The sequence below is a fragment of the Triturus cristatus genome, chromosome 3_1 (assembly GCF_964204655.1).
Source record: "Triturus cristatus chromosome 3_1, aTriCri1.1, whole genome shotgun sequence".
In the NCBI taxonomy this organism is placed as follows: domain Eukaryota; kingdom Metazoa; phylum Chordata; class Amphibia; order Caudata; family Salamandridae; genus Triturus; species Triturus cristatus.
In genome coordinates this window covers 389,926,028-389,937,920 of record NC_140583.1, presented here as the reverse complement: position 1 = coordinate 389,937,920, position 11,893 = coordinate 389,926,028, and positions in this window count along the sequence as shown.

Genomic DNA, 11,893 nt, shown 5'->3' with positions numbered 1-11,893 from the left:
CCATGGGGCACAGGGTCAAGACTGATTTGCATATGGCTGGGTCCAAACTGGAATGCCATGGTGAGCAAAAAAACAATGGATTTAGGCCCAGATCTCTGTACTGGGGTGAATGTATGACAGTGTTCTGCATTCTGTCCATCACCAGTTCTTTTTGCTGCTTCCAATGCCAAGTCTCAGATTCCTGCTAGCTGCTGCCATGGAGCCTCAAAGTTGCCAGCTAAGTGAGCAAGGTAAGTGAAACAAAAATGTTATTTCTATATGCATGTGTGTATGTGTTTTTGAGTCTGTGAGGGATTGAACGTGAGTGGAATTGAGAGAAAGTATGTGTGTGAGAGTGTCAATGAGAGTTAAACTGAGAGTCAGAGTTTGGGATTGTGTATAAATAGGTGAAAGTGAGTACCAGGGAGGGAGTGAAGGAGTATGAGTGTGTTAGAATGAGTGATTGATTAGCGATTGTGAGAGGCAGTGGAAGTGAGTGATGTGTGGAGTTATCAATGGTGCAGCAGGTGCAGCAGGTGCAGTTGCAACAGAGCCCAGAATTAGTGAGTGTGTGTAATTGTGTTAGTAAGTAAGAATGAGAACCAGCGAGTATGAGTGTGTTTGTGTGTAACAGTGAGTGGGAGAGAGAGTGATTGAGAATGAATGAGCATGTGAGAAAATGTGAGTTAGAGTGAGGGGTAAGAGACTAAAGCCCGGATTATCAAAACTTTCAAACAATACAGCACAGCATCATGTGAGAGGGAGAGAGCAGGAAAGCACCATATCCACAAAAATATGTCACTATCCTGCTCTCCCTCTAGCAATGATGCACAATTAGGCTGCAGAGCGCCATGCACACACCTTTGCACCATAGTGCAACTGTGTCTGCAGGAGTCTAGCACAGATTTTATACTGAAAGGGTGCCCTTCGAGTACAAACTAATGTGCTTTGACTAACTTTAAAACTTTTCCAAGCGCAGATGTGTGCTGTGCAGTGCAGCACACATGCAAAATGGGTACATTTATGGGATATAAAAGCATTTCTCCTTTTTAACGCCTGCTTTCAAGTGGCTTTTATTTTTTTGTGCAAACCATTGTCTACTATTGTTAGTAGATAGGGTTATGTATCAAAAACCATGGGTCACTACACGGGAACCCCCATGTACCACCCATGTTATGCCCTCTTGAGGCAGAGTAACACAAAATGCTTTGCACTGCTCTGTGTTACTTTCAGGGGCAACTTTCCAGTGCAAAACAGGTTTTGCGCTGAAAAGTAAATAAAAATAAACATTTTGCGCAGGTTTGTGGCACTTTTGTCATGCAAACCTAGTGCAAAATATTTGTTAACCTGGTCTACATATGAAATTAAGTGAGTATGAGTGAGGCAAATTTCGAAAAAAATGTTGTGAGTTTCTGGGCGTTATTACACGTGGCCATTCAAAGATCACCAGCCACCACTGATGCCAATAATAAATGATGAGAAGAGGCCTAACCGCCTGAATTGCTGACTTTGGAACAAGATTTGAATCCCAGAGTCAACGCAACATCCTGAGCAAAACCCCTAATCTTCTCGTGCCTAAAAAAAAAAATCAGATTTTGTGTAATGTTATCTGGTGCTCATGGAAGCACCCTGATGCCTTTGGGCCTTATTTGCTCTGTATAGAACTGCACCAATAAAAATTAGACAGGGTACAGTAACATTTTACCCAGAGGATTGGGACTGTTACCCACTGATCATCTTTGCTGTTCACCCACTCCAACCCTATTTTGCCAGCATCATTTTGCATGTTCTTATCTTTTAGCCAGTACTTGGTCTTTTTAGAACCAAAACAACAAACCCCTACCCGCACTAGGCCCACCCACCCCCATGGAAGATGCTATTAGTAGAAAAATCTGGACTGCCGATGGTCACTACATTAAAAAAAACAAGAAAACTTTTTGTTCCCCATTTAGCATTTATTTAGCACTTCTTACCTCTCACATGAGTAGTAAACACTATATAAATGCAATTACAAACCAAGACAATCTGCGATTTGTGCCATGCTTGCTTGGAAGCAGTGGCAGATGGCAGAGATTGCCTTTCAAGTGAAGAGCAGTCTCACATACCAGTGTTAATTGGCCAGCATTGTCTCCCTTTAAATTAATGGTGATCAATAAAGGACACTGCCATGCACAATTAGAACCCCCAATGTGGGTTTTTTAGGTCTCGGCTAGCGAAGGCTGCGCTTGCGCAGTCTCGCTCGCGAGATATAATGACTTGGAGAAGAGGGGCTTGAACCCGCCCCTCTTCTCTCCTCTTCTCCATTGGCTGGCCTCTTAAATGCTGGCCAGCCATTGGAGAAGAGGTTTGTCACTCCGAACAGGCCCCGTCCTTTTCGGATTCGGGTGCGTGTTTTTTTGTTACTTTTCGCCCGGGCGTGTTTTTCTCTCCTCCAGTCAATGGCAAGAGGAGAGAAAAGAAAAACACGCCCCTTGAATCCTCAACCGCCGCTGCCTTTCTCCGAGGCATTTCTGCTTGAACTCGGAGAAAGGCAGTGGTGTGCTTGTTATTTAATGTACACACAATGACGCGCATCTACCCCGACCGAGGATAGAACCTTGGACCCCTCGATTCGTACTACAACAGAACCAACCACTCGACCGAGCCAGCGCCTCTCCTCACCTGCCCCTTTATGTCTCACCCTCCGGGCGCCCGCTACCTCGTCATTCCCGTCAACAGGCGTGTGCTTAGCTCCTCAGCGTCTTCGCAGCGCTAGAGTCTGTCGCTCATTTTAAACGCGTTTAATTTATTTTATTAAGCAGTGCAGCCATTTAACGTCTCACTTTGTCACCACAGACAACTCTGGGTTAAACATTAGCATTGCTTTACATGTAGCCTGGAACTTTTTACCAAATAGAGTTGCTAGACTAGTCCTCACCTTAGCCAATCATGTTTGGGGGGAAAACAAGTGTAAAATCTTATTGGACTCCCTGTTCACTCAATGAGACGCCGGGATACAGCTGATTTATTGTGGTAACCAATCATACGTCGAAAGCCTGAAATAATCCTGTTTGTGTCGTTTAACCAACCACAATCAGCGTCCCTGGCCTGTTGGTTAGACATTTTGACCAATGAAGAGTGGCAATGGCCTGACGGGCAGCTTTCGGAGCTTATCGGGTGTTGGAAACGGGATTTCCGATAGAGTCTGAGGCGCAGCCGCGGTGAGAGCACCAACTATTCTGCAGTTAATTTCGTACGCAGCGTATCTGAAACGGCAACAATGGCTGAGAGCGACTGGGACACCGTAACCGTTCTTCGGAAGAAGGGTCCGACCGCCGTGCAGTCCAAATCTAAGCATGTAAGGGTGGATTGAGAGGGAGGGGAGTTTAAAAGAGGGGAGACCGAGGCAGACTAGGTCACCACCGGAGGGCGCTCAGCCCCATGACAGCATGGAGAGAGATGTGTGTGTCGTCACGAGGCGGCCAGCCTCAGTGGTCCCTGCTAAAGGTACGAAGTGACCAGGATGAAGGTTACTCTTTTATTTCCACGCCTGGAACAGTAAAACGTTCCAAGTCTGGCTACCTGCGCTCAGTCTCCCTTCTTTAAGAACTCTTCCGTGTCGAGTTTTGTGTATACGAATTGATAACGCTGCACCAAGGCTCTTGTAACTCATGCCCCCCGCAGTTACCTTTACAGCTGAAAACCCACATGGGGTGATTTTCATCTTCCATATTTAAACGTTATATGTAGGCCGACATGATTTTCTTCCTCGAAAGCTGCAATGACCTGTGTTTACAGTCCACGGTGGTGTTTTCTGATAAACTGAATGTGTCTTGAATTTGAAAATCGGTGGCTACCAGACTACTCCTCGCCCGGATCTCACGTACTAACTACTCATTGTTTTCCTTGTTTCCCACCCTACTGTAATCTAGTGTTATAGTTTAATTGGTTTTACTGATGAATACATTTTATCAAAGGACAGTTCAGGGCTAGAAACGAATCTTTATTGTCACCTGGTAGCCATTTTCTAGGTTGTATACTGCTGATTCGTTTGCAGGTTTGATACACCAAAACAAATTAGCACGACGGTTAGTGGCCTCTAATATGACTGTTTAAGTGTAATAATTGACAGATTCATTCTTAATTGTATTGTAATTGCATTTGTATAGCGCTTACTATCCCTGGCGAGGCGTCGAAGCACTTTTTTCGGCGAGTAGCACGCTACTCCAGGACCCATAGAGGAATTAGTGTTGAATTAGTTTAGCTAAACATGCAAGAACATTTTACCCAAGTCCTCTTCTTGCTTTTCATCCCTGCGGACATGTTTCATTTGTGTTTCTTAAGCTATTGCCCATTTGGAAACCTCTGAGCCAGTCAACATTTCTTGGGGTTCCGCCCCCAACCATTTTATAGTTTGTAGGTGGCTCTATGCGTGGGTGGTTCTGTCTGTGTGTGGGTAACTCTGTGTGTGTGTTGGTGGCTCTATTTGTGTGTGGGTTGCTCTATGTGAATAGCTCTTTGTAGGTGGCTCTGTGTGGGTGGCTCGGTGAGTGTGGGTGTCTTTGTGTGTGTGGCTCTGTGTGTGGGTGCAAATGCAATAGGTCTCGCATTTGAGAGAGATTAAGCTATTGACATTGTAAATAACAATGCCGTTTCTTTAAATGTTTTAAAAACAAAAACATAAACAAAAATAATGTAATGAGCAATGCCAACAGCTCTAACTTTAACAATGCCGAGACCATTGCATTGTAAATGCTTGTTGTCCTAGACTTTGTGAATTACCTGTGACTCCCCCATCGCCTCCTTTGAGGGCACTGCGGCAACAAGTTAAGCTGAAAGGCAGAGAAAAAGCATTTTTATTACTGCACTCTCTTCTACAGCCATACTACGCCAAGGCTTTCACTGGGACAGACGCCCATGCAGCTCCATCCCGGTCTACAAAAGATGACAGGGTGGTGGGTCTAAAGCCCTTTCAGCCCAATGGGCGCTACGCTCCTGTTGAAGACTTTTGTGTTGTGTTTGTGGCTACGCTACTGTATTCTGTTGCATCATTTGTTCCATTCTGCAACCTCTACACTATGATGATGTGAAATGATCGGAAGACTGTGATGAAGCAGATAACCTGCTAAATTCCTTAACTGACACATAACACGATTTTGACACATCTGAGAGAAAAATGACAAACATGCACCATCTATCCTAACTATTCATTGAAAATTATATGAGACAAATAAATAAAGTGACTTAGTTACTGCATCATAAAAGCATGCAGACAAAATGAAGGGTAGGGGTAAACATATATTAAATAAGATAGGGTCATAGTTTAACCTGTTTGAGTTTCTAGTCTAATGTGTATCAATAAAAGGGTAAATGTTATGTATTTAGGTGTTACAAGATTTCTAACCATTCTTATCAAATAATGATGTGCGAGAAGAATTTAATTGAATTCTTTTTTAAATTTTTTTTTTTTTATTCCAATCCCAAATTTCAACTGCATAGATATAACATAGATTTCAGATGAGGTAAGTGAAGATCCAATTATTCCTACAAGGGTTAAAATACATTTCCTAAAAAAAAATTCCTTACATATACACAGGGGATACAAGATAACCAATAAATAAAATTAAAACAAAAGCAGAACAACATTAATTTCATATTATTCCTTCACGTGCTTGAATTTGAATTTAAATTAATTCTAATATGTTTCAGAGATTTACGTGTAATATTGAAAGGGTTCATGTGTAAACTCCATATTTGCATATGTGAAATTGTGCACCAAGTGAGAAAAGAGAAAAAGGTGCTGCACATTTATACTAAGACTAAATGCTTTGAAACTTTTAGGGAATAACCCTCATATATGTGCTAATGAGAATTACTAGTAATAATATTAATATTTTCTGTGTTGAAATAATTTTACACGTTGGTACATGTTGGCACATGTGAAAATTGCAATGAAACTAAATTGCTTCATGAGTACAATTGAGTTGAAAATAATATATAATGATTCCAGAGGAAATAAATAAATGTATATTACCATTATTTTATATATTATATTTCATGAACCAAATTCAATGTAGGTCTGCATTCGCCTTACTTTGCTTGAATCTGTTCACATAGAAAGGCTTTTTAAACTTACAATGTGAACTGAAACTAGTTCCCATGTGCATACCAGGACTGTTCGCAACATTTTTGTTACTTTGGGAACATCTGCTGTGAGAAACTGTGTTCTTGAACTCACTCATGTGATTTTTTGCTAAAATACTATTGCTCGTAATTTATACATACTGGATGGTTCGACAGCTCACATGATGGTCACCACCTTTTTGCTACAATACGTGTCTTCTTCATGCTGTACGACAATCACCCTACACAAACTGACCAATGGACTGAGTGGTCCGACCAGATGAGGTGACCCAGGAGGTGTCACCCGGAACTTCAGGAATTATATTATACATTTATGTGACGGAAAAGACATTCATTCCACATTCCACAGATCATTTGCTCTTTTGCGGACTGAGAGACACAGCATTAATTTCCTTGCAAACTCTATTGGCTTCCTTTAGCTGACACATAGTATGTGTGCACTATTCTTGGACTTCTATCCCTATGGGAGCGAACTTTAGAGCTGATATAGATCATGTAGTTTAATTAATTCTTCTATGTCTTTGGTAATTGATGGCCCTCAAGAGATTAATTTGCTCACTCTGCGCTCCTAAATTTAATGCCTGATATTGATGTATTTACTGATAAAAATCAAATTTTAACTAAATCCTGTTTCTGTCTCTCCATGATTCATCCCACGTTATTTACTGTACATTCTAGTTGAGTATTAATGAGGGATGGGAATTCTAATAGAGAGATATCTTTGTCAGCAGATTATAATGTGGTTATTCTGCATAGCTCTAACCAAATTATTGGTTTACATGATACTAGTACGGCTGAATTTCTTCAGGAGATTTGGTCTAGCTGTGATAATCTTGTGCTTGTATAATTTAGCCTTGAGAGTGATATATATGAATCTAATTACAAGTTTGTAGGTCAGTTACCCAATTCCTGGTCCTCATTGGATAACTGAATTGGGTCCCCTATATCCGACCCCCGGCACGATTCAAGATCCATCAGAGGACCAAGTAAATGAATCTGAGGTGTAGTGTCAGGAGATAAAGTGAGACAAAGTAAATGGGTCCAGTGGTGCTACAACAGTTATTCTGGTAGCAGAGGATGGTTTATCCGTCTGATGAAGTTAGGATATGGAGGGGTCCCTACCGAGATCCAAATTGAAGTCCCCTGTCCAAAGATTTCCCTCCCCAACCCAGACTCAAAGCACATGTCCAGTTGAAGGAGACCAAGTGCCGGTACTGACGGAGGAGTATGACGAAGACGGTTTAAAGCAGTGGTGTGAGTATCAAAGGGTTGCCCATTGCAAATGCTTAAAGCTTAGATTGCGGTGTTGTGAAATTTATGAATGAGGTTATGTGAAGTGGTTGGAGTCCATGTTTGAGTGATGCGCTTTGTGCAGGAAAGTTAAAGTTGCTATAGCGGTCGGCTTGACCTAAGATCTTGGGATATAAACCTACGGGTGGTCTCAGTGTGGAATATGCTGAGTAAGTTGTCTGCTTTGTTTCGAAGGCGCTATTTGTGAGACGTCCTCGGCAGTACCACTTAGAGAAGGGACATTTATTTGTTTGAGTGAGGGTGACTGTTGTTACAATTGTTTTCAGTGCACGGGAAGCATATTGCATCAGCCTGACAGAGATTGCACTGGTAGCAGTCTCACTTGAAGTGCATAGGAAAATAGATTGGATCATTGTAGTTGGCTAGCCTTCTTGTGTGAAAGAAATCTAGCATTTCTTTAGTGGAGCAGACAGAGTTTGTGAAATAAGCTTCCATTGTGTGAAGGTTTTGCTTACAGAGAACGTGTATGAAGGTTTGTAAAGGAGGGGTAGCCGCTGCGAGGAGTGAGATTGATGTTACAGGGTGCAGCACTGGTATTGGCTGGTTGGTGTAATGCCGTACTGTGATAGGATGACTACGCCACTGTGCACCGCGCTGGTATTGGCTGTAAGAAAGGTAAACAAGGAACAGTAGGGGAAATCAGCAAGAGTTTAATGGAGGGGGATGCACCGATACCACCTGAGGGTACACCAGCATTGTATACGACCCAAGAGAGAGGATATCACACGTGTTTATGGCTTGAAAATTGGATGAAATACACTGAAAATGATGGACCATTAGCTTTCCCCCAAATGGAACATTTAATGCCAGAATTCTTGAAAAGTTTAGGAGACAATTATATGAGATCAAACCGCCTTCTAGACCAATGCAGTTCGAAGCGCTTAGTAAAAGAGAAATGCCAGGGAAGGTACAAGAATACTTTAAACTGATATGTCGAGGCTAGATGGAATGCTCAACAGAAGGCCTGAAGAACAGATTTAACAGAGGGCACTACAATGTATCCTGTAATAATTGTAGAAAAGGGACATGGAGAGAAGTGTAAGGGAAAGAAAAAGCATCTTGAAGAGTCACAAATACTAAATCTGGCGGGAGATAGTGATCATGAATTTAAAGATGAATTCTTGAATGAATTGTTACTGAACCATCCACCACTTTATAATGAAGACCAACCCCAGAGTTTAACAAACTCTTATTTGGGCACAGATCCATTCCCACATACTCCCTTCACACCAGTGGGTCGGAATATAGGGGTATCTATGACTATAGATCCTGTAGGTCCTTTATATCAGCCTGGGAAAAATGTACATACATTGACTGTTCCTACTGGGATAAATGGTTAATCTTTTACTCTTGCTGATTTGAGATCGAGACAGCCTACCCAGATGCCTTTAATTCCAACTCCAGCTGATATTCCGTGTGGATCTAGAACTGGTTCGAGTCTAAGTTCGACAATTACATTCTTCCAGTGGAAGGACAGGAAAAGCCCAAACTTTCTTTATACCTGAGAATGGTATGGTAACTCCACCAAGGGTAACACAGAACACTACAGGAAACACTCTTTCGAGTAACCCTGGGCGGGTAACTCCACTCCGCCAGTGGAGTTTGCAGAGATTTGCCTACTCCGTGGCGGAGAGGAGTTAGCTGCTCCCTCCCCTCTCCCAAAGTAAAAATGTTAAAGAAGCCACTTAAAGACTTTGGGAGGGGGGAGGGAGCGTATTTCCACAGAGTTTTTTTAAACTCTGTGGAAATACGCTTAGAGGCACTACGACCGTTACGCCCAGGGTTACTTTCGAGGGGAAAGCCAGACTCTGACATGTCCCTTTTACATTTTACACTTGTTGCAAGAATTGAAGGTCAGCAAAATAATGTATTAAGTTATACAATAGAAGGACAAACCTCTCAATACTTAGATTATTGGCTTAACTGCAAAAGACACAGATGTTGGAATTAATGGAACAAATGCCCCGGGAACAAAAAAAGATAGGTTCTGGGATGTTGCGAGGCTTGAGGTGGAATTTGAGGTAATGATTATAGGAACTATAAGCCCTGCTAGGATATTTGCTTATCAGGATGATGAATAATTGTACATCTGCAAAGACATTACCAGACATGCTCAAAATACACATGAAAAGTAATCTGAATTGGCATAGGAATACGGAGTGGATGTACAGCAGTCAAAAACATTGCAAAAGCACCATAGAGTCGATTTTAGTGGCAAGTCTGTTGAACACATGAGACAAACAGGAATGAGACTACAGAATAAAGAGTTACTGGCTATCCTTAGGAAATGGGCACAGCTAGAAAAATAAGAAGGTCGATTGGTCAAGCAGAAGCAAACAAAGAGGCTTACTGTGCATATATCTCCGGTCATCGAAGATGATATGAGTGAGGATGCTTCCAATGAAGGAGGTGCCTGGAGGAGGATATGTACATGTCCTTTGGACCAGACCAGACATTTTACCCTTTACAAATGATTGTCCAAACTTGAGAGGGAATCTTGTTGAGTGGTAGAAACAAGTTAAACAGTTTGTGAATGTTTCAAAGGTTTTGCTGAAGGATTTAGATACCTTATTTGAAGTTGTGGTCCCAAATTATTTGTGGGCGGAATGTAAAATTGCTGTTGATTGGCCTGAAACAGAACCTGCTAGAAATGCTCGCACAGTTGCACCATCTCCTGAGGTGATGAAGAAATGTAATCAAGCCATCACCTATTTGAAGGGAAACATTTCTCCTAAAGAAACTGTTTGGGTAAAAATTGACAGTACGACTAAAGAATTGGACGAAACAGTTTATGCTTACTATGAGAGGTTATTGCAGGCATTCAAGCAGTACAGTGGGATGGAGAATGTGTCCGGAAAGGATATGGTACATTTTGTATTTCCGGTTTGTGAATGGACTGAGACCTGAGATTAGCAGCATGATTCAGCAGCATTTAATTTGTTGGCAAAGTAAACCTATAGATGACATTTTCTGTTATGCAAAATATTGTGGAGATCAAATTGACTCGAAATACAAGAAGCTCAAGGAAAAAGTGATGATTTGTCAGATGAAAGCGGTTTAGATAGGCCAGGGTGGAACAGGGTTTTTCCCATGTTTATTCTGCAGGGAGGTTATCAGCAGATCCCGAAGATGCAAGGGGTAAGTGGAGGACAACAGCAAGGTATGCAGACTCAAGGTGAAGGTTGAGGTGTTCCAATTGATGTGTTGAATAGGACAAATCTGTCTCACATTTGTGGTAAGTTGGGGCATTGGAAGTGTGAATGTCAATTAAATCCAATTAATCAAAGAAATGGGGGACAGATTCAAGATGTTGATAATGCACAATCACTGACCGATGGCATGGTACAGACTCAGCAGGATCATAGGCAAAGAAATCAAACTCAAAATGTGCCCCAAGCCTGATGCCTAAAATGAATGGTCAGGTTCAGAAATACAATTTGATTAAAGGATTTCATACAGAAACGGAATCCCATGCAAATCAGAATGTGTCCCAGCAATATTGTTTGATCCAGTTAGATGATGCAGACTCAGACCTGTCACAATGATGGTGCCTGAGCGGGGAGGAGGAATGCGTACTTGGTGCATTCTTAGAGGTAGACTAGAGTGGTTCCTATGTGGATGTCAAGGTAAATGGGATTCATTTCTTGTCAATACTGGTGCTACCCGTTCCACCGTAAGAACAGCGGAAGTTCCAAACCTACCTCTCTTGGGAAAAAGTATCCCAGTTGTAGGAGTTGCAAACCGACTGATGTCAAACCAAGAAACAAAACCTGTACCTGTGAAAATAGATTCTTTTGAGGAACTACACAAATTATGGAAAGCCCATCAATATTCAATCAGACTTTGAAGAAAAATTTGGAGCTGCCAAATTATTCTGTCCTCCTTCAGTACATTGATGACTTATTGGTAGCGGCAAGTACTTAGGCGGCTTGCACACATGATAACATCACTTTACTGAATCAATTGGCTGTAAATGGACATAAGGTGTCGCTGTCCAAATTGTAATTTTGCAAGAGGTTGTTCTGTATCTTGGACACCATATTGAGAAAGGAGTAAGGAAAGTGTCTCAAGACAGGATCACTGCAATTCTGAACATGAGTCTGCCAAATACTCAAAAAGAAGTCTGCATGTTTCTGGGAATGGTTGGCTACTGTCGACAATGGATTCCCAACTTCTCTTTGACAGCCAAACCTCTTTAGGGACTGACACATAAAGACGTGTCAGACCCGGTACCTTGGGATGATGATTGCATGCGCTCTTTTTACTGAACTGAGAGAGAGTGTTTGTCGAGCTCTAACTTTTGGAATGCCCGACTATAACAAATGCTTTACTCTGTTTTGCAATGAGTGCGAGGGCTGCGTATTATCAGTACTGGCTCAGATGCATGGTACTGCACGCAGACCTGTAGCATACTTTTCATCAAATCTTGATCCTTTTGTCGCCACATTGCCTAAATGTTTGAAATCTGTTGCAGAAATGT